Raw genomic sequence first — 23865 nt, forward strand, 5'->3', positions numbered from 1 at the left:
AGCGGGCCCCAGATGAGGAAAGAGTGGCACCAGTGTCCCAGACCAGCATGAGGGTCCCGACATCTGCAATGTCCCCAGTACACTGCCACATGACACTGTGACCCCAGTTCTTCCTCAACCATGACGACAGCTGAAGGAGGTAACTCTGAAAACGATGTTTCTCAAGATGCACCCCCTTCTTTCTTTGAGTTCCTGAGACCTGTGATTTTCAAACCTGAACCCACAGAGCATCAGATGGAAGGTGAATTAAATCATAGATTGCTAAGTTTCTGATTCATCCAGGCTGGGTAGGGTCCTGAGAATGTGAGCTTCTAAGATTTCTTGGGGGTGGGATGGGGGGTGGGGGGAGTGGGGCAAGTCCCTCCTGCTGGTAGAGGGACTGCCCTTGGAGGAAGCATTGCTTTGGGTCTCTCTCCTGGTCCCATGACACAGGTGGGACTGTAGGAGCCCTTCTCCATGGAAACAGACAGTCTGTGTCCCAGGGGAGCTGCAGATGAGTGGAGATGAATCTTAAGACTAGGAGTCTCCCTGATGGTCCAGTGGCTAAGACTCCATGCTCCCAATTCAGGGTGTCCAGGTTCCATCCCTGTTCAGGAAACCATATCCCACAGGCTGCAACAAAGCACTCACATGCCTCAGGAAATCTCAAAGGTCCTAAGTGCTGCAACTAAGATCAGGTGAGGCCACATACATATATAAAATATATGCATTGTTTTTAAAAACTCAACACTGGGATGGAAGTAGAGCATGGAAGCACTCACACAGGCCTTGGGATTTCAGATTCCAGGGGACATTCAGAGATGATCCTGTGTCTAATGGGATGGGGCTAGAAGAGTGTACACAGAATGTACACAGAAATGACTGTAGCTGAGTAAGGTAGAGTGGCCAGTTACTAGGGTAAAATTGAGAGCGAGGTGAGGGGAAGGGAGCTTCAGCTTCTAGAATGAATTGGCCCTGAAAAACCAGATACCCTGCACTTTGTTCAATAAGGAGGACTCTGAGGGCCTCTCTTCATGACAGCACTAAGGAATGCACAGTAAGAGGGTGTTGGCATAAATCATTAACTACTCACTGACTGTTTACCTGAAGTCAAGTATGCAGAGCCAATGGTGTAGTCACACAATTCAATTACCCAACAGTGAAGCTATCCATTGGATTTTGGAAAGCCAGAGGAAACAGGTCTGCACTTGGCTTTCAGAAACCTCAGTCAGTCAGTTCAGTAGCTCAGTCATGTCTGACTCTTTGTGACCCCATGAACCAAAGCGATCTAGACCTCCCTGTCCATCAGAAGCCTGGTGAACCTAATTACTGCAATTGGCTTAGACCCAGAGTAGCAGGTCTTCCCTGATAGCTCAGATGGTAAAGCATCTGCCTGCCATGAGGGAGAACCAAGTTCCATTCCTGGATTGAGAAGATCCCCTGGAGAAGGAAATGACAACCCACTCCAGTATTCTTGCCTGGAAAATTCCAAGGACTAAGGAGACTAGTAGGCTATAGTCCATGGGGTCGCAAAGAGTTGGACATGACTGAGCAACTTCACTTTCACACTTCAGAGTAGCAGGCAACCTGTCTGACAACGGAAATCTGTGACTCATGGTTCACAGCAAGGCTATGGTGTGTTTTGAAAATTTTTTCATAAAAGTAAACAAGGACTGTCAAGCAGAAAGCTGGCATCAGTTGCATCAGTAGCATAATCACAGCCTCTTACTCAGCTTCCCAAGTTAGGGCAACTCACAGACCTATAGCTCCCTGATTGAAGGAAAAAACAAAAAACAAAACCCTGTAGTATGATGCCAAAAAGGCTTGGTAGGTGGCTCAGGGGTAAAGAATCTGCCTACCAATGCAGGGGACATAGATTTGATACCTAGGTCAGGAAGATCCCCTGGAAAAGGAAATAGCAACCCACTCCAGGATTCTTGCCTGAAAAATCCCATAGACAGAGGAGCCTGGCAGGCTATAGTCCATGGGGTCACAGAGAGTCGGATGCAACTGAGCAACTAATACTTTTACATGATACCAAAATGCTTGGCCAACATTTCTGTGATCTTTCAATAGCATCCACAGATAATTGGAGAGAATGCAACACTCAAAAAATTTGAGGACTCCCAAGGATGGATTTTTTGACCCAGTTCTTCTCTCTGTGTGTCTAATGGTTCTAGAGACTTCCCTAAGATTCTCTCCCGAGTTCCTAAGTATGTAGAGTTGGGATGCATCTACTTACAGCTGGCACAGCTCTCACAGTGACTCTCTAATCTGCTGTGTGAAAGGAAAACTCAACTGAAATCCCCTAAATCAGCCAAGATCCTAGATCTATAAGAATAATACACTCAGCAGAAGTTGCAAAGGTTGGTCCATGACTTAAAAACTTGAAGGATGATGAAGAAGTGAGTACCATTATAGTCCAGTTCAAATTACATCTCTAATCTATGCCAAAACCCAATGGGTCATAGAAAAGAAGTGGGAATCTCCATGAGTTTAACCAGATAGTAGGCAGAATGGGCGCCACTAACTCTAGACATCACACCCTCTGTATTTATGACATCACACCCACTATATATGCCATCCTGGCCAGCTACCTGGGCTGTGAGAACCTGGTGGACTACGAGCACTTCTTCAAGATGAAGTCGGCGCTCATCATGGAGCAGCACAAGCTGTAAGACAAAATACACCCGGGTGAGGAGCAGCGGAAGTGCCTGTTGGACAGCCTTCAGCCTGAGGGAGGCAAATGAGAGAGCACCCACCTTCCCATCCTGCCCTCTGTGTAGGAGAAGGGAGATTAGGTTGGTGGAGCCATCAGCTCCAGTCCTGTGAATGCAGCTGAAAACCGCAGCCTGCATTTACATTCTGTCTATGTGGAGGGGGTGAGGGGGGTAGTCCTCTCAAGGCCAGGTGGCGGTCAGCAAAGTAATAACTTATATGTGTGCGTTTGGGATGAGTTCTTTAATTCTTAGGTTCCCTCTTGGAATGCTGAGTAGAAAGGGCCCCCCCCCCCCCCGTCACCCCCCGCAGCTGTAGCCTGGAAGAGTCTCCATGTGGCACTGGGGCTCGGTTGCGTTCTGCGTACGTGTGGACCGGGGTTACCCACGTGGTCTCTATCTGCTCAGTGTGCAGGCACTGAACCCCGTCCTCCATGAGGGAAGGAACCAGCGCGTCTCTAAGCAGGTGCATGTGGGTTGGGTTGCAAGGGGCTGGGGGTTGCCTGGCGCACGCACGGGTTGTCCTGTGGCTCGCGGAGGCGCCAGGTGGCAGTGTTCTCCCGTGCATCCGGAGGTGTTGTGCCCTTCATTGTATCTATACAATAAGGATTACTCCTGACCCAGTAAAAAATCATGAGGATAAGCATTATGTGTTAGAAAGGAGAATAGTTGTCTGTGCGGTTTAAAGAGTAGCTGTGAAATGACCTTTGGCGTGCTGGATTTACTCATGGTGAAATCGCCACTTGAAGAGTGTGCATGTTTTAAGACGCATGCAGAAGGGACATACTGGCTTTTGTTCTTCTGGAATGACACCAACGTGCAAATGGTATTTTTCCTGCAAAGTGAGATTACCTGACTGAAAGTGTGTCCGGAGGTTATGTGCTTGTGAGGTTTTGTTTGTTTTTGTTTTTTTCTTTCTTAAGGTCCCTGAAATATTTTCCTCATTTTTCCTCCCCCCACCCCAAGAACACTTCTTTGGTGTGTATATGATCATAGATTATAATTGGCAGGTCCTCTCATGTTGCTTCTTTGGATTACTTATGGCAGTGTCAGAGTCACATTTCCTCTAAGAACCGGTGGCTCTGACTTTCCAGAGGTACCAGTGGACCACACAACTCCTAGATCTTGTCTTTCTCCACCAAAGAGTTGACCACTGTCTGTTTCATGTTTTATTGTTTGATATTGCAAGGTAGTCAAGAGAGTCTATACACTAAAGAAAACACTGTTGGGCTGTTGTTTTCCAGTGGGTGAGTCATGACTAGCAGAAGATAACTTGTAGATTCCGTGTGTGGCAAATGATTTACATCCAGAATGTATAAAGAACTTTCCAAGTTCACATTATGAGAACAGTCAGCCCAGTTAAAACATGAGCCACCGACTTAAATAGACACTTCATCAAAGAGTCTATATGCATGTCAATAAGCACAATAGGTGTTCAACCCCTCGTGGCTTGGTTCTCACGGTCTGATTTTTAACCTGATGGTCTGTGTTCCATCCCAGTTGGGTGAGATGCCTGGATAGTGTCAGGAGAAGCCCTAAGAAAACTTCATGTCAAGGTGATATTCGGAGGTCAGATGACGTTTCTCCTTGTTTCCTCTTATGCCCGTGAAAAGAGTTTTCCAGCAGTGAGGAGATAGTCCTTTGTCACCAGTGACTGGCACCTTTCCAAAGACAGAAGCATGCAATGTTTTATTAAAGGACACTACTCCACACCCACTGAACCAGAAGGACAAGCTGAACTGGCTGCGGTGATATCTCTGCAGTCCTGGAGGGAACCAATCTGGTAGGTTTCAATGTTGCTGGCAATAAACACTCCTTTGGCAGCCCACACACACCAAAGATAGTCTTTTTTTTTTTTGCACTTTTTATTCTTCTTTAATTAAGCTGTTCCTGACTTGAAAAATCCCTCTTCTGCCAGTGAAGCGTCGTCCTCCTCCCCGTGCTACGGTCACTTGCTGTGAAAATGGGTCATGGCGGAAAAGATAAAGCTGGCTGTCCACAGATCCCCCGCCCCGCCTTTCTCCCTTGGGGCGACAACCACTGTGATGTCAGTGTGTTTTGATTTTCAGAAAGCTTTTATCTGTGATTCTTGCCCTTCTCATACAGTATTGTGATCATTTTGATGATACGTCTGTAAAATGTGAAAATAGAGTTTATGCCTGTGTCCAGCTTTTTGGTGTTTTTTGAGAACATTGTCTTCTACACAGCAATACACAGGGCTCTGGTATCATTTTAACGAAGCCCATAGAATCACAACGGTCCTGTCTGTTTCCCCATCTGCCTTGTAAATGTCTGGTTGGCGGGGACACAAAGATTGCAGTGAGTCAATGTGCACAACTTTGTATATAACTATATTACTGCACATACAATCTGGTGCTAATGTTTCTCCTGTGGCATTCCTGGGTGGTGGCTGATTGCTCACCCTAGATCATTGCTTAGCTAAGAAGTGGTCTCTATATTTTGAGTTTGCAGTCAGGGGCCTTGCCGGATACTTTGATCATGCATTCCACCGTGGAAGATTTGTACCGATTTCATGCTCAACACTTAACACTTACCTCTCAACAGATCATCCTGCTTGGCCTTAATAAAATAAATGATATCTTTCAGTGAATGGAGCGTGTCTTTGTCTTGCATCCTTTTTAAGAATTGGAACGTTCTTCCCATATGTCAGATTCTCCATCCACTGATAAATCATGGGATTAAATCTGTATGCAGGTGTTTAATTGTTTCTGCCTGTCTAGTTCAGGCCAGTTAGTTTGCAGCCTGGAAACATCAGGGATGCAGGTTGTATAAGACAACTGTTGCCACAGCCATGCTGTCTGACAACCACTATAAAATCATGGCAGAGTACAGGGAGAGTATCCTTTAGAGTAGGAATTTGTAGATCATTCTGTTCTATGTGCCTGTCATCTGCCTCCCAGGTCCAGGCCTTTGGCCTGGGCACATCCATGGCACATGATTGGAGAATCCATGGCACATGTTTGGAGAACAAGCCCAGTCACAATGGTGCCTGTCCTGTTTGTGGTTATGACACACCTGCTAACCTTGCATTGCTGAAGCAAGTTCTGCAGCCCAACTCAGAATGCAGAAGGTGTGGCATGTGCTCCACCCCATGACTGCAGGGAGTTGTGAAACACTGGGGCCACCGATAGAGCCCCGCTATCTCCCATGCCAGGTGCTGATATGGAGTAGCATCCTACAGTCCAGGACCTAAAGTTAAGTTCCTGGAGCAAAGCCATCTTTCTCACTTGAAGGTCATATGTCTGTGAGCAGGCACCCCTCAGTTTTCTCCTTTGTAGCTGTTAGGAGAGCAAGTGAGCTAACATCAATTAGCTTGGAACCCACGCCAGGTCAGAAAAGTGCCATATGGAGGGAGGCATTCACACTTCTGGTGCTGTCACTGCAGCCTCAGTCTGAAGGAAAAGTGTTCTCTGCACCTTGATGCCCCTGTCAGAACCACCAGAGGACAGATGGCAGTTGCTCTCAGAGGACAGCTGCACTGGAGGACTGATGGAAGCAGATAAACACTTCTGTTTTCAGAGCACATTGATGGGACCTTGAAGGTAACCAGTTGACACAGAGGGAGTCTTCCTTCTTTTTTAAAAATAATTTTGTTTGTTGAATTTTGGCTGTTCTGGGTCTTCCTTGCTGCTTGGGCTTTTCTCTAGATGTGCTGTGTGGGTTTCTCACATGTGGGCCTTACTAGTTGTGGTATGTGGGCTTAGTTGCTCTGCAGCAGGTGACATCTTCCTGGATCAGGGGTCGAGGTCTTTGTCTCCTCTATCGGTGGATTCTTTACCACTGAGCAACCAGGGAAGCCGGAGAGAGTGTTCTTAGTAAGAACTACTCAAATGTAGGAGATGTATTTTTATTTGAGATGGGGAAAAAACATTGTCACAAACTTAGGGACTTTAAGAAGTACACAAATGCTACATACATTATTATTATTTTGACTTCTACAGGGCCACTCTTGCTTGTCTTGTGAGGGATTCATCCATGAGGGCAATGGAGGTGCAGTTGTAAGTTGGGGTGGTGGGGGTGTGGCTGTAGGAGCCAGTGGTCCTCATGCCATGCTCTGAGACCCATGGACTGAGATCCTCAGACTTCTGTTTCTTCAGGGCAAGCCACCTTGGGCACACAGAATCAGTCTCAGGCACGGGGGCATGGGAAATGCTGTCTGAATCCTCACACCTGTTGGCTTGACCACTGCAGGGCCACCACGCCCTGCAAGTCCAGGCATTCTGGGGCTGGGGGTGAGGGGGGTGGTGGGGGCTGGGCCACGGTGGGAAGAGAACCCAGCATAGCCTTGGAAGAAGTCTGAATAAGGTGTGTAGATCACCATGCGGTCAATGTGAAGTTCTTTTTACCTTTACTGAAGTATACTTGATTTACAACAAAGTGCTAATTTCTTCTGTACAACAAAATGACTCAGTTATATATAAACACATACTTTTTTTCATATTCTTTATCATTATGGTTTATTACAGGATACTAAGTATAGCTCCCTGTGCTACATGGTAGGGTCATCTTGTTTATCCATCCTAAATATAGGTGTATGTTAGTTCAACTTAGTTCAGTCACTCAACTGAACCAACTCTGTGACCAACTCTTTGTGACCCCATGGACTATAGCACACCAGGCCTCCCTGTCCATCACTAGCTCCCAGAGTTTACACAAACTCATGTCCACTGAGTCTGTGGTGCCATCCAACCATCTCATGATGTTTTCCCCTTCTTCTCCTGCCTTCAATCTTTCCCAGCATCAGGTCTTCTCAAATGAGTCAGTTCTTTGCACCAGGTGGCCAAAGTATTGGAGTTTCAGCTTCAGCATCAATCCTTCTGGATAATACTCAGGACTGATTTCCTTTAGGATGCACTGGTTGGATATCCTTGCAGTCCAAGGGGCACTCAAGAGTCTTCTCCAATATCACAGTTCAAAAGCATCAATTCTTCAGTGCTCAGCTTTCTTTATAGTCCAACTCTCACATCCACATATGACTACTGGAAAAACCGTAGCCTTAACTAAATGGACCTTGTTGTCAAAGTAATGTCTGTGCTTTTTAATATGCTATCTATGTTGGTCATAACTTTCCTTCCAAGCATCTTTTAATTTCATGGCTGCAGTCATCTGCAGTGATTTTGAAGCCCCCCAAGATAAAGTCTGCCACTGTCCACTGTTTCCCTATCTATCTATCTATCATCTATCTATCTATCTATCTATCTATCTATCTATCTATCTATCTATCTATCTATCATCTATCTATCTATCTATCTATGGTTGCTAATTCCAAATTCCCAGTCTTCCCCTCCCCTCCCCCTTGGGGACCAAAAGTCTGATCTTTCATACATGTGTCTGTTTTCATACATATGTTAATTTCTGTTGTATTTCACATTCCACATCTAAGTGATATGATATGGTATTTGTCTTTCTACTGCTGAGTTGCTTTATGATGGTTTAGTATGACCAGACCCATCCAAGTGGCTGCAGATAGCATTCTTTTATCTTTTTTATGGTTGAGAATTTCTCTGTTTATATGTACCACATCTTTATCTGTTCACTTGCTGATGGACATTTTATTTGATTCCATAGCTTGTCTGTTGTGAATAGTGCTATGAACATGGGAATGTATGCATCTTTTTGAATTAGTGTTGTCTGGATATATGCCCAAGGATGGGATTGCTGAGTCATATGGTAGCTCTACTTTTAGTTTTTTAAGGAATTTTCATACTCTTCTCTGTAATGACTGCACCAATTTACATTACTACTGTGTAGGAGCGTTCCCTTTTCTCCACATTGTTTGTATCATTTTTAAGGATGGACATTCTAAGCAGTGTGGATGATAGCTCACTGCAGGGTTGATTTGCATTTCTTTAATAATTAGCGGTAGTCAAGGTGAATTCCTTGATTCCCAGAGTCATGCTATGGTGACTGGTGCCATTCCTACTTGGTTAATCTTGGGTGAAGAATGTGATGTTGTTGTACTTATCGCTCAGTTGTGTCCAATTTTTTTCCACCCCATGGACTGTAGCCCACCAGGCTCCTCTGTCCATGGGATTTCCCAGGTGAGAATAATAGAGTGGGTTGCCATGACCTCCTCCAGGGGATCTTCCCATCCCCAAGAATTGAACCCAGGTCTTCCACATTGCTGGTGGATTCTTTACCATCTAAGCCACTGGGGAAGCCCCATACTGGAGTGTAGTAGTCTATCTCTTCTCCAGGGGAACTTCCCAACCCAGGAATAGGACCCCCGTGTCCTGCAAGAATGTGTGGAGATATTGCTATTTGCAAAATGCTATTGGCAACTTTTTTTTTTTTCTGCCAGAAGCTAAGATTTTTCAAAAGGAAAAGGCATTCAACTGGTTGCTTTCCACAGTTTCAAAGGAGGATTTCTTTCTGCACTTCCTCATTGGAGTACTTTCTCCCAGTGTGTGAGGGGAACTTTAAAGCTGAATTGCGAATGGTTATTTATAATAGGAAGGCCAGCGAGGAGCTGGGGCCTTTGGACCTCTTGGAAAAGACTCTTGCTTTAAGCCGTCAGCAAGGGCTGGGGAGGGAGCTTATCTGTGCTTGTCCAGGTGGGTAGCTGATGTAGACAGGAGAAGTGAGTGTGGGCAGCCAGCCCATCCGGGCAGGGGGAGTCGGGAATTGCTGCACGCAGCCCAGCCTGGAGCCGCTGGGTGTCCCGGAAGTACCAGGCAGCCAACACTGGGCCCTGGATGCTCAGAAGCCAGTCATTAGTACTGGGAAAAGGAACACATTATTGCTGGCCCCTCTTTGGCAATGATTCAGTCCCTTCACCATTCCTGTTCTGTGTTCCAGATTAGAGACGTAGAGCTGGAGCTGGAGGGCTGGGGTGGAGGGGAGATCGCAGCGGGACAGGCATGTCCAAGTTTGTGCTCAGGCAGACCTGGGGGTACTACGCTCAGCCTTGAGGTAAGAAAGGGGTAGAGCTCCGACGCCGGGTGGCGGGGGTGGGGGGGGGGGGGGTGGGGGCGCGGGTGGTGGGAGGCGAAGAAGCCTGGGAAGGGAGGCCTGCATTTCATGGTTTCAAAAAACCCTGGATATCAGGCTGCACATGGGAAGTATGGTTCCCCGCGGGAGGTGGAGATGCGTGCGAGCTGGTGTGCAGTGCAGGATGCTCCCAGCAAGCCTGCACGGAGAAGGTAGCTTTTATCTGCTCGAGTTTTCCCGAATGCATCTGCGCTTGGACTGCTGCTGCCCTACCCTGCCACCCCGACACCCCGTGATTAAACATTAAATGCTGATCAGAACACCCATATGTCTCAAGAGGCACTGTTCCAGGTGAATTGCAATTCCAGGTGTCCATTGTGGGACTCTTGATTCGCAGGGCCTCCAATCCCTTGAAGGTGTGTGTGAGGGAGGGTCCTGTGGGGACTTGTGAGGTCCTGTGTGGGAGGGTGTGTGTGGGGGAGGGTCCTGTGATGTCTTTGTATGAAACTCCGTATGAGACATGAGATTTGTGTGTTCATTTGTGCCCAGGTAAGTTTTTAATTTTCAGCATGACAGAAGATAGGGGAAATACACACATATACAGACAGTGATGCATGTGTGTGGATAGCACTAGCTGAGTTTTACAGCAATACTGGAGCTCCAGTACATGCATAATTGCCAACTCCTCATCTGGATGAAGAACCACCTTCCAGTACTGACAGTCCAGCTGCAGACCACTGTTTCTCCTGGGGGACTGCCGAACATCCCTTAACACCTCTCCTCAGGGCTCTCTCCCTGTGGGTTGCCAGCCACCCTGGGAGCGGCCCCAGGATCTACTCAAGTGAGGTGAGGTTCCTTTAGTCCCTTCACAGGTACTCCCTCCTGTTTATTTGCCCGAGCCCTTCCTTCCTGTACAGGACAGGATGCCAGGGCTCTCAGGACATACCGTGCCAGGTCAGGTAAGGTGTTGGTGTATCCCATCCTACTCCTCACATCTCTCCATTTTCCTTGTTTTCTGTTTTGTAGGTGTTGTTGTTGTTTGTTTAGGAAACAAGATTCTTAATTACATCTTTTTCTCTCTCTTTTAAAATTGAAGTCTAGTTGCTTTAAAATGTCATGCCCATCACTGTACAGCAAACTGACTCAGTGATAAAGACAAAAACTATCTTGTTTTATAGTCTTTTACAGTTTGTCACAGTCTACTGAGTATAGCTTTGTGCATTCTGCAGTAGGATTGGGTTGTTTATTCTAAATGTAGTTGGTATCTACCAATCACTACACACAGTCCATCCTTCCACCCTCCCCCTTGGCAACCAAAAATCTGTTCTCTGAGTCGTTTTTTTGCTTTACAGATATGATCATTTGTGCCATATTCTGGCTTTCACCCCACTATGCAGATGATACCACCCTTAGGGCAGAAAGTGGAGAGGAACTAAAGAACCTCTTGAGGGAAGTAAAAGAGGAGAATGAAAAAGCTGGCTTAAAACTCAACATTCAAAAAACTAAGACATGGCATCTGGTCCCATCACTTCATGTCAAATAGTTGGGGAAACAATGGAGAAACAGTAAGAAATTTTATTTTCTTGTGCTAGAAAATCATCACAGATGGTGACTGCAACCATAAAATTAAAAGATGCTTACTACTTGGAAGGAAAGTTATGACCAACTTAGCATATTAAAAAGCACAGACATTACTTTGCCAATAAATGTCCATCTAGTCAATACTATGGTTTTTCCAGTAGTCATGTATGGATGTGAGAATTGGACTATAAAGAAAGATAGGCACCCTAAGAATTGATGCTTTTGAATAGTGTTGTTGGAGAATACTCTTAAAAGTCACTTAGATTTCAGGGAGATCCAACCAGTCCATCCTAAAGGATATCAGTCCTCAGTGTTCATTGGAAGGACTGATACTGAAGCTGAAATTCCAATATTTTGGCCACCTGATGCAAAGAGCTGAGTCACTGGAAAAGACCCTGATGCTGGGAGAGATTAAAGCAGGTGAAGAAGGGAATGATAGAGGATGAGATGGTTGGATGGCATCATCAACTCAATGGACATGAGTTTGGGTAAACTCTGAATGTTGGTGATGGATAGGGAGGCCTGGTGTGCTGCAGTCCATAGGGTTGCAAAGAGTCAGACACAACTGAGTGACTGAACTGAACTGAAGAATAAACCCACCTAAGGAAGCCAAAGACATGTACTCAGGAAACCATAATAAAAAAAAAAAAATGACACAAACAGATGGAGAGATAGTCCATGTTCTTGGATGGGAAGAATAAATATTGTGAAAATTCCTTCCCAAAGCAATCCATGGATTTAGTATAATCCTTTTCAAAATACCAAGATAATTTTTCACAGAAGTAGAACAATTTTTTTTTTTTTTAGAATTTGTATAGAAACATAAAAGACCCCAATTAGTCAAAGCAAGTTTGAGAACTAAAAACAAGAGGTGGAGGAATCAGGCTCCCTGACTTCAGACTATATTACAAAGCTACAGTAACCAATACAGTATCATATTGGTACAAAATGAAAATATAGATCAATGGTACAAGGAGGAAAACCCAGAGATAAAATCTATACACCTGTGGTCACCTAATCTATAACAAGGGAGGCTAGAACATACAACGGAGAAAAGACAGTCTCTTCAATAAGTGGTGCCAGGAAAACTGTACAGCTACATGCCAAATAATGAAATTGGAACACTACCTGACATCATACACAAAAATAAAGTGGATCAAAGATCTAACTGAAGACAAGACACTATAAAATGTCCAGAGGGAAACATGAAAAACACTCTTTGATGTAAATCACAGATCTTTTCTGAGCCATCTCATAGAGTAATTAAAATAAAAACAAAGAAATGAGACAGAGTTAAACTTTAAAGCTTTTGCATAGAAAAGGAAACCATAGAAAAAATAAAACACAACCCTCAGAATGAGAGAAATTACTTGCAAGCAAAGTAACAAAGGATTCATCTTCAAAATACATAAACAGCTCATGTGGCTCAATATAAAAAACAACCCAAACAACCTAATCAAAAAATGGGCAAGGGAACCTCCAGGGTTTTAGTGATTAAGAATCCCACTGCCAATGCAGGGGGCAAGGATTTGATCCCTGCTCTGAAAAGACTCCACTTGCCAAGGGGCAACTAGTCCCATGCACCAAACTACTGAGCCCACACACTGCAACAACTGAAACCTGCAAGCCCTAGAGCCTTGCTCTGCAACAAGAGGAGATGCAACAATGAGAACTCCTCATGCTGGAACTAGAGAGGAGGCCCACTCACTGCAATTAGAGAAAAGCCCATGCACAGTGAGGAAGACACAGTACAGTCAAAACTTAATAAATGTAAAAAAAATAATAATAAAAGGGCAGAAGACCTAAACAGACATTTCTCCAAAGATAATATACAGATGGCCAAGAGGGTACAAGAAAAGATGCATGATATCCCTAATTATTAGACAAATGCAAATCAAAACTACAATGAGATATCATGTCACACCAGTCCTAGTGGTCACCATGAAATGTCTACAAATAACAAATGCTGGAGAGGATGTGGATGGAAGGGAACCCTGCTATACACTTCGTGTGAAAGTAAGTTGGTGCAACCACTATGGGAAACAGTATGGAAGTTCTCAGAAAAGTATAACTAGAATTATGAAATGATCCAGAAATTCCATTCATGGCATAAACCCAGACAAAACAGTAATCTCACAATATACATGCACTCCAATATTCAAAGCAGCACTATTCGCAATAGACAAAAGTAAGCTAAATGTCCACTGACAGATGAATGGATAAATACAAAGTGGTATGTATATAAAATGGAATAGTACTTACCTATAAAAATTGAAATTATGCCATTTGCAGCAACATGGATGGACTGATAGATTACCATACAAAAAATATGCCAGTGCTCACTTCAGCAGTACATATACTAAAATTGGAACGATACAGAGAAGATTAGCATGGCCCCTGTGAAAGGATGACACACAAATTCGTGAAGCATTCCATATTTTTCATAGGCTAAACACTCTCTGACGTAAATCACAGCAAGATCCTCTATGACCCACCTCCCACAATATTGGAAATTAAAGCAAAAATAAACAAATGGGAACTTGAAACTTAAAAGCTTTTGCACAACAAAGGAAACTATAAGCAAGGTGAAAAGACAGCTTTCAGAATCAGAGAAAATAATAGCAAATGAACAAACAGACAAAGGATGAATCTCAAAAATATACAAGCAACTCCTGCAGCTCAATTCCAGAAAAATAAATGACCCAATCAAAAAATGGGCCAAAGATCTAAACAGACATTTCTCCAAAGAAGACATACAGATGGCTAACAAACACATGAAAAGATCCTCAACATCACTCATTATCAGAGAAATGCAAATCAAAACCTCAATGAGGCATAATTACACACCAGTCAGGATGGCTGCTATACAAAAGTCTACAAGCAATAAATGCTGGAGAGGGTGTGGAGGAAAGGGAACCCTCTTACACTGTTGGTGGGAATGAAAACTAGTACAGCCACTATGAAGAACAGTGTGGAGATTCCTTAAAAAACAGGAAACAGAACTGCCATATGACCCAACAATCCCACTCCTGGGCATATATACTGAGGAAACCAGATCTGAAAGAGACACGTGTACCCCAGTGTTCATCGCAGCACTGTTTATAATAGCCAGGACATAGAAACAACCTAGATGCCCATCAGCAGATGAATGGATAAGGAAGCTGTGGTACATATACACAATGGAATATTACTCAGCCATTAAAAAAAAATCACCAGCCCAGATTGGATGCATGAGACAAGTGCTCAGGGATGGTGCACTCGGAAGACCCAGAGGGATGGGATGGGGAGGGAGGTGGGAGGCGGGTTCAGGATGATGAACACATGTAAATCTATGGCTGATTCATGTCAATGTATGGCAAAAACCACTACAATATTGTAAAGTAATTAGCCTCCAACTAATAAAAATAAATGGGGGGGGGGGAGAAATAAAGATACATAGGCAAGGATAAAAAAAAAACACAGACAGAGAAAGACAAATACCAAATTACACCACTTATATGTGGAATCTAAGTATGACACAAATGAACATATCTATGAAACAGAAACAAACCCATGGAAACAGAGGACAGACCTATGGTTTTCAAGAAGTGGGGGGGGGGTTCGGGGTGGGAGGTATAGCAGGTTGGGGTTAGCAGATGTAAAATATTACATATGGAATGTATAAACAACAATGTCCTATCATAGAGCACAGAGAACTATATTCAGTATCCTGTGATAAATCATGATGGAAGAGAATATATATGGGACTTCCCTGGCAGTCCAGTGGTTAAGACTCCACACTCCCACTGCAGGGGTTGTGGGTTCAGTTCCTGGTCAGGGAACTAACCCCACATACCCTACAACATGATCAGGAGGAAAAAAAAAAAGAAAAATTGTATACACACATACAATGTATATACACACATATATGTATACAAATCAATCACTTTGCTGTAATGCAGAAATTAACACTTGCATACTTAAAAAAAGAAATAAATAACATGAATGGAAAAAAAAAAAAAGATTGGTATATTTCATTGTATGTAAAGTTAATATCCAAAGAAAATTGCTGTAAACAAACATGGCTCACTACTTAATGGCAGGCTTGCTGAAATACTTACATACATGCATCCTGTTGTCTGCAATTTATCACAAATATACCAAGGGATAATGTGGAATGATAGATGGATAGAAGAATGAAAAAGTAGATAGACACATGAGAAAGGAAGTATTCTCAAACAAGTACAGTAGAATCTATGTGGAAGTCTTGTGTATTACCTAGAAAACATGTTCAACCTTGTTTAACATTTGGAATTTTTTATAATAAACTGTTGGGGAAAGTACAGAGCAAAGAACAATGAAAACCAAGGTGCACATGAAGTATCATTTCAACTTTAAAAATATGAGCTAAAACAAAGATGCAGAGGAGATAGGCTAAAATATTGTGTGTTCAGTCCTTCAATTGTGTCTGATTCTTTTACAACCCCATAGACTGGAGCCTGCCAGGCTCCTGTCTCCATGGGATACTCCAGGCAAGAATACCTGAGTGGGTTACCAATTCCTTCTACATGTGATCTTCCTGACCCAGGGTTCTAACTCCTAACTCCTACAATGGCAGGTGGGTTCTTTACCACTGGGCCACCAAGGTAGCCACAAAATATGAACTGTAGTGAAATTAAACATGGTTTTTATTTACTTTTTCACACTCCGTGCACTGACCAAGTCCTTTTCCCAATATCCACAGACTACATTTTCCATAATAAAAGTAGCATCACCTTCCCTCTGGCCCAAGGGAGACAGGCTAACTGGGCAGCAACACCACCCTGCTTATGCTCCTTTTGTTAACTTGGCTTTGTGCACCTGCTGGGGCTCCCAGAGTCCTACAATCACAGCTCTAGAGATGTGCCCCTTTGGCTTCAAAGAGCTGATTAAGCCTATGGCTGACTCATCTGTTTGGGTCCCAGGTGCAGCACCACCCGTCCTGGCTTCATCTTGGCCCATCATGGCACTACCCGCCTCCACTTCATGTTTTCTCTTTAAATATATAAATATATGTATATATTATATAAATATAATATAAATATAAGTATTTTATATATTGGGTAAAGTAAGCGGTTTATTGAAAAGTACATGTGGAAAAGCAGACAGGTCAATTCAGAGAGTTACCCGCCACCCCCACCCTCTGTAATCTTTCAACCTACACCCTCTAGTTCCCTGGAGTTTTTCTCTGTTATTTAAATTTCTTAATTTAACTGATCTTTGTCCAGTATTTGAAAAAGGGGAAATTTACACCTTTTAGAAAAATTCCTTTATGGGTAACTAAGTAATAAACAAGGAATGACAAAATCACAACTGAGAAATATTTGGAAGATAGCTGACAAAACGTTCACTTACCTAGTTTATGCAGAGTTCAAAAGTTAAGAAGATTAAAAACCCAACAGAAGACATACGTGAAGTAAACAAAGGGAACAAAGAATTACAAATTACTCAGAAGAAAAATATGAAAACTTACCAAAAAACAGGAGGAAATGTTAAAACTAATTGGTGATAAAAGACATGCAAACCAAAACAATAATGGAATATGATTTCTCACCATGCAAATTGCCAAAAGTTCAATGAAAGTGTTGGGTGATGCAAAATATTTCCTACAAACTGAGGATGAGAGGTTGGAAAATGAGTGCTTATACATTGTCGTGAAAGCATAAAGTGATGCAACTTTCTGAAGGATAATTTGACAGTATCTAGTAAATTTATAAATGATGGAGCCACTTAGCAAGACCCTGTTTGGAATTTACATTGCAGAAATATTTATGCAATTTCACCAAGATTATATATATGATGTTCAGTTCAATATACATGTATATATATATATATATATATATATATATATATATATATATATATATATTAGGTAGGTATTTATATATGTATAATCTTGGGATGGGAAAATCTCTCGGGCCCCTTCCCCATACTGAACTTTCCAAATGCAACCCCTGTTCTTATTTCTATCAGAATAGATTAGTTTTGCCTCATATAGAACTTTCTATAAATGGAGCTTACAGTATGTACACATGTAGTTACTTAACAATGTTGTGTTACTTTCTGCTGTACAGTAAAGTAAATCAATTGTACATATGTTTATACACCCTCTTTTCTCAGTTTCTTTCCCATTTAGGTTATCACAGAGCATTAAGGCCAGTTACCTGTGCTACACAGATAGTTCTCATTAGTTATCAAGGCATTATTCTCCAAAATACACAAAAAAGCACATGTAGCCCAGTATCAAAAAAGAAAACAAAAAGGCAAAACAAAACAAACAAACAAACAAAAACTCAATCAGTAAACGGGCAGATCTAAATAGACATTTTCCTAAAGAAGACACACAGATGGCCAACAAACACTTGAAAATATGCTCAACATCACTAGTTACCAGAGAAATGCAAATCAAAACTACAATGAGGTATTACTTCACACCAGTCTGAATAGCTATCATCAAAAATTCTACAAAAAATAATTCATGGGAGAGTGTGGAGAAAAGGGAACCCTCTTGCACTGTCAGTGGGCATGTAAATTGGTACCACCACTATAGTGAACTGTATGGCAGCTTCTTAGAAGACAAAAAATATAATCAACATATGACCTACTCCTGGGCATTTTCTGGGGGAAATCTTAATTCAGATAGATACATACCCCAATGTTCATTGCATCACTACTTACAAGAGCCACGACATACAACATTTTGGCAAAAACAGGGGAAAACAAAAACAAAAACAAAAAACCTTAAAGTAATCTCAAAACAAGGGGTCAAATTACTAGGCCTTTGTAAAATTAGAGGCTTAAAGATAAGTAAACAAAGCAAGAATTACATATCAGAACTTGTTTGGGTCTTTTAATGAATCGGAACCTGGTGGTTCGGAGTTGATGATAAGAAAGTAAAAGAGAGAAAGACTGGCTGATATTCCCTGGTTTACACAGAGGACCAGTAAAGCCCTTGACACAGGACATGCTTCATTCACGAAAGCACCAGGCGCCCTCTTGAGGGGGTGAAGGCACTGTCTTCTAGTGAGGGTCTTAGAAACCCGGGCAGGCAAGTGAGCATGACGGGTCTCCACACTCCAGAGAATCAGCTAGAAAAAGAGAAAGAGACAAAAAAGACACAGGGACCTAAGCTCTGATGGAGCAAGGGTATTTTAATGCTTTTTCTAGGGGTATATATAGGCTGTGGTACAAGAAACTTCTTTTGGGAATGATAGAGATCAGAAAACCAAACGTACAGCAAACGTTACCAAGGGAGCAAGAGGTAATTTTAGTCACAAGTTCAGGAGACAATGCATATCTCAAGAAAAGGTAGCAAGACTAAGCAATTTTGTCCTAAAGAGAATGTTTACTAAAGGAGACCCAAGCCTGCCTCACACAATGATCTCAGTCCCTGGGAGCAGCGTGCTGTTCCTCTTGAAGAGGGACAAAGGACTCATGAAAGACAGCACGTAGAAATCCTCCCATCAAACATTCCCTGACAAGAACTAAGTTCTCTGTTAACATTCATATGGCAGAAAATATGATTTTATACTAAAAGGACTAGTATATCCTCATCTTTTTATCTTCCCATCCAGAACTCAGAATTCTTAGCAAATGATAAATGGGATCCTGGGTGATTTTTTTTCTTTCTTTGTATTTTTCCAGCAACTTTACATTTTCAGTTATGAGCATTAATTTTTATTTATTTTGTTATCAGTATTATTTTTTAATAAAGTTATATAGTTCCTTTTCAAAATGTAAAGAATACATCTGAATTTTATAAATTACATTCACAAGCATTCTTCTATTTCTCTGAAAGATGGCAGCATAAGCATAATAAATATTTATTCATACACACGTATACATAGGAGTCAATATATTTGGATTTTATAAATTATGTTCATTACCATATTTCTGTTCTCCTCGAGAGGTCATCATATGCACAGCAAATATTTATTCTTACCCACGTATACATATGACAGGATACATCTAGATTTTATTAATTATATTCAGAAGCATCCTTCTATTTCTTAATGAGAGGCCAGCTAAATTACAGTAAATATTTATCCATACCCATGCACTTTGGCCACCTGATGCAAAAAAACTGAATCATTGGAAAGTTCCTGACGCTGGGAAAGATTGAACGTAGGAAGAGAAGGGGATGGCAGAGGATAAGATAGTTGGATGGCATCACAGACTTGATGTGCATGAGCTTGAGTAATCTCTGAGCGTTGGTGACAGATAGGGAAGCCTATCGTGCTGAAGTCCATCGGGTCACAAAGAGTTAGACACGACTGAGTGACTAAACTGAAATGACATATAAATATGAGGGAACACATCTGGATCTGATAAATTACATTCGTAGGCATTATTCTCTTTCTCCATGAAAGGACAGCACCAGTTCACTTCAGTTCAGCCGCCCTCCTGTGTCCAACTCTTTGCGATGCCATGAACCACAGCACACCAGCCCTCCCTGTCCATCACCAATTTCCAGAGTCCACCCAAACCCACCTCCATCGAGTTGGTGATGCCATCCAACCATCTCATTCTCTGTCGTTCCCTTTTCCTCCTGCCCTCAATCTTTCCTAGCATCAGGGTCTTTTCAAATGAGTCAGTTCTTCACATCAGGTGGAGAATTGGAGTATTGGAGTTTCAGCTTCATCAGCAGTCCTACAAATGAACACTGAGCACTGATCTCCTTTAAGATGGACTGGTTGGATCTCTTTCAGTCCAAGGGACTCTCAAAAGTTTTCTCCAACATCACGGTTCAAAAGCATCAATTCTTCCATGCTCAGCTTTCTTCACAGTCCAACTCTCACATCCATACATTACCACTGGAAAAACCATAGCCTTGACTAGACGGACCTTTGCTGGCAAAGTAATGTTTCTGTTTTTTAATATGCTATCTAGGTTGGTCACAACTTTCCTTCCAAGGAGTAAGCGTCTTTTAATTTCAAGGCTGCAATCACCATCTGCAGTGATTTTGGAGCCCAGGAAATTAAAATCAACCACTGTTTCCCCTTCTATTTGCCATGAAGTGATGGGACCAGATGCCATGATCTTAGTTTTCTGAATATTGAGCTTTAAGCCATTTTTTCACTCTCCTCTTTCATTTTCATCAAGAGGCTTTTTAGTTCCTCTTCACTTTCTGCCATAAGGGTGGAGTCATTCGCATATCTGAACTTATTGATATTTCTCCCAGAAATCTTGATTCCAGCTTGTGCTTCCTCCAGCCTAATGTTTCTCATGATTCACTCTGCATATAAGCTAAATAAGCAGGGTGACTATATACAGGCTTGACATACTCCTTTTCCTATTTGGAACCAGTCAATTGTTCCATGTCCAGCTCTAACTGTTACTTCCTGACCTGCAAACAGGCTTCTCAAAAGGCAGGTCAGGTGATCTGGCATTCCCATCTCTTTCAGAATTTTCCACAGTTTATTGTGACCCACACAATCAAAGGATTTGGCATAGTCAGTAAAGCAGAAATAGATGTTTTCATGAACTCTCTTGATTTTTCAATGATCAAATGGATGTTGGCAATTTGATCTTTGGTTCCTCTGCCTTTTCTAAAAGCGGCTTGAACATCTGAAGTTCACGGTTTATGTACTGCTGAAGCCTGTTTGGAGAATTTTAAGCATTACTTTACTAGCATGTGAGATGAGTGCAACCATGCAGTAGTTTGATCATTCTTTGTCTTTGCCTTTCTTTGAGACTGGAATAAAATTGACCTTTTCCAGTCCTGTGGCCACTGCTGAGTTTTCCAAATTTGCTTGCATATTGACTGCAGCACTTTCACAGCACCATCTTTCAGGATTTGAAATAGCTCAATCAGAATTCCATCACCTCCACTAGCTTTGTTAGTAGTGATGCTTCCTAAGGTCCACTTGACTTCACATTCCAGAATATCTGGCTCTAGGTAAGTGATCACACCATTGTGATTATCTGGGTCATGAAGATCTTTTTTGTACAGTTCTGTGTATTCTTGTCACCTCTTCTTCATATCTTCTGCTTCTATTAGGTTCCTACAACTGCTCTCCTTTATGAAGCCCATCTTTGCTTGAAATGTTCCCTTGGTATCTCTAATTTTCTTGAAGATGTCTCCACTCTTTCCCATTCTATTTTTTCCTTCTATTTCTTTGCACTGATTGCTGAGGAAGGCTTTCTTCTTTCTTTTTGCTATTCTTTGGAACTCTGCATTCAGATGTGTATAGCTTTCATTTTCTCCTTTGCATTTTGTTTCTTTTCTTTTCACAGCTAATTGTAATGCCTCCTCAGACAGCCATTGTGCTTTTTTGTATTTCTTTTTCTTGGGGATGATCTTGATTCCTGTCTCCTGGACAATGTCACAAACCTCCATCCATAGTTCATCAGGCACTCTATCATAAGCAGTATAAATTTTCATTTATATACAAATATACATATGGAAGAATACATCTAGAGTTTATAAATTACATTCACTAGCATCCTTCTATTTCTCCAGCATAAGCACAACAAATATTGATTTATACACACATAGAGTCTTCAGAGTTCCTTGGACTGCAAGGAAATCAAACTAGTCAACCCTAAAGGAAATCAATCCTGAGTATTCATTGGAAGGACTGATGCTGAAGCTGAAGCTCCAATACTTTGGCTACCTGATGCAAAGAGTTGACTAGTTCTTTGACTAAATGTTAATAAGTACAGCCACTCCACAGAATATTGTGGAGATTCCTAAAAACACTGGATATAGAATTGCCATTCGACCCAGCAATCCCACTGCTGGGCATAAACACTGGGGAAACCAGAATTGAAAGAGACACATGTACCTCACTGTTCATTGCTGTTTACAATAGCTAGGAAGTGGAAGCAACCTAGACGTCCTTTGGCAGACAAATGGATAAGAAAGCTGTGGTACATATACACAATGGAATATTACTCAGCCATTGAAAAGAATACACTTGAATCAGTTCTAATGATATGAATAAAACTGGAGCCTATTTTACAGAGTGAAGTAAGTCTGAAAGAAAAATACCAATACAGTATATTAATGCATATATGTGGAACTTAGAAAGATGGTAATGATGATCATATGCGAGACAGCAAAAGAGACACATATAAAAACAGACCTTTGGACTCTGTGGTAGAATGTGAAGGTGGGATGATTTGAGAGACTAGCATTGAAACATGTATATTACTGTATGCAAAATAGATCACCAGTCCCACTTCGATGCATGAAAAAGGGCACTCATCCTGGTACACTGGGAATCCCCTGAGGGATGGAATGGGGAAAGAGGTGGGAGGGGGTTTCAGGATAGGGAACACGTGTACACCCATGGCTGATTCAAGTCAATGTATGCAAAAACCACAAGAATATTGCAAAGTAATTAGCCTCCAACTAAAATAATTAAGTTAATTAAAATAAAAAGATCCACATATATGCTGTCTACAAGAAACCCACTTCAGACACATATAGACTGAAAGTGAGAGGGTGGAAAAATATATGCCATGCAAATGAGAAGCAAATGAAAGATGGAGTAGCAATCCTCATATCAGACAAAATAGTCATTAAACTAAAGAAGGTTACAAGAGATAAAGAAGGTCATTATATGATGATCAAGGGATGAATCCAAGAGGAAGACATAACAATTGTAAATATCTATGCACCCACCATAGGAGCACCTCAATACATTAAAAAAAATAATAAATAAAAGACATAAAAGGAGAAATTGACAGTAACACAATTTACTAGGAGATCTTAACATCCCACTCACACCAAAGAACAGATCATCAAAACATAAAATTAATAAGGAAACACAAGTCTTAAATGATACATGAGATGAGATGAATTTCATTGATATTTTCAGGACATTCTATCCAAATAAAGAAGAATACACCTTCTCAAGTTGCATATGGAACATTCTACAGGATAGACCACATGTTGGGTCCTAAATAAAAACTCAGTAAAATTAAGGAAATTGATATCATATCAAGCATCTTCTCTGATCACAACACTATGAGAGTAGATATCAATTATAAGGGAAAAAAAGACTGTAAAATAGACAAACACATGGTTATCAAACAACACATTTCTAAATAACCAAGATGTTCCTGAAGAAATCAAAGGGGAAAATTAAAAAAAAAAAAAAAGGATTCAGAAACAAATGCCAATAAAAACATGACAAATCAAGACCTATGGGACACAGCAAAAGCAGTTCTAAGAGGCAATTTTATAGCAAGACAATCCTAACTTAAGAAACAAGAGAAGCATCAAACAGATAACCTCCATTTACACATGAAACGACTGCAAAATAAGAACAAAACCGAACCAAAATTAGTAGGAAGAAAGAAATCATAAAAATCCAAGTAGAAACAAATGAAAAAGAAATGAAAGAAACAATAATAAAGATTAATAAAACTATAAGATGGTTCAATGAGAAGATTAAAAAAAAAATGACAAAACTTTAGCCAGACTCATCAAGAAAAAGAGAGAAGAATCAAATCAATAAACTTAACAATGAAAAATGATAGGTTACAACAGCCAATGCAGAAATACAAAGGTTTATCAGAGAGTGGAGAGACAGGCTGAGGGGACATGAGGGAGGAGAATGTGGTGGGAAAGGCCTTTGGAGGTAAGCCAGGCTGCCATGGAAGCAAGATG

The 23865-nt window shown here is 41.6% G+C and overlaps 1 long non-coding RNA gene and 1 other non-coding gene across 2 annotated transcripts in view; one reads left to right on the forward strand and one right to left on the reverse strand.

Annotated features, from left to right (window-relative positions):
* LOC139033270 (uncharacterized) overlaps positions 1-23865 on the reverse strand; it is a 72216-nt gene that overhangs the window by 8832 nt on the left and 39519 nt on the right. The window lies entirely within an intron of this gene.
* Positions 13564-13670, forward strand: LOC139033272 (U6 spliceosomal RNA). Its single transcript, XR_011485879.1, has one exon. It is a non-coding gene; the product is annotated as a U6 spliceosomal RNA (small nuclear RNA).

Source organism: Odocoileus virginianus, chromosome Y (genome assembly GCF_023699985.2).
Source record: "Odocoileus virginianus isolate 20LAN1187 ecotype Illinois chromosome Y, Ovbor_1.2, whole genome shotgun sequence".
Lineage (NCBI taxonomy): Eukaryota > Metazoa > Chordata > Mammalia > Artiodactyla > Cervidae > Odocoileus > Odocoileus virginianus.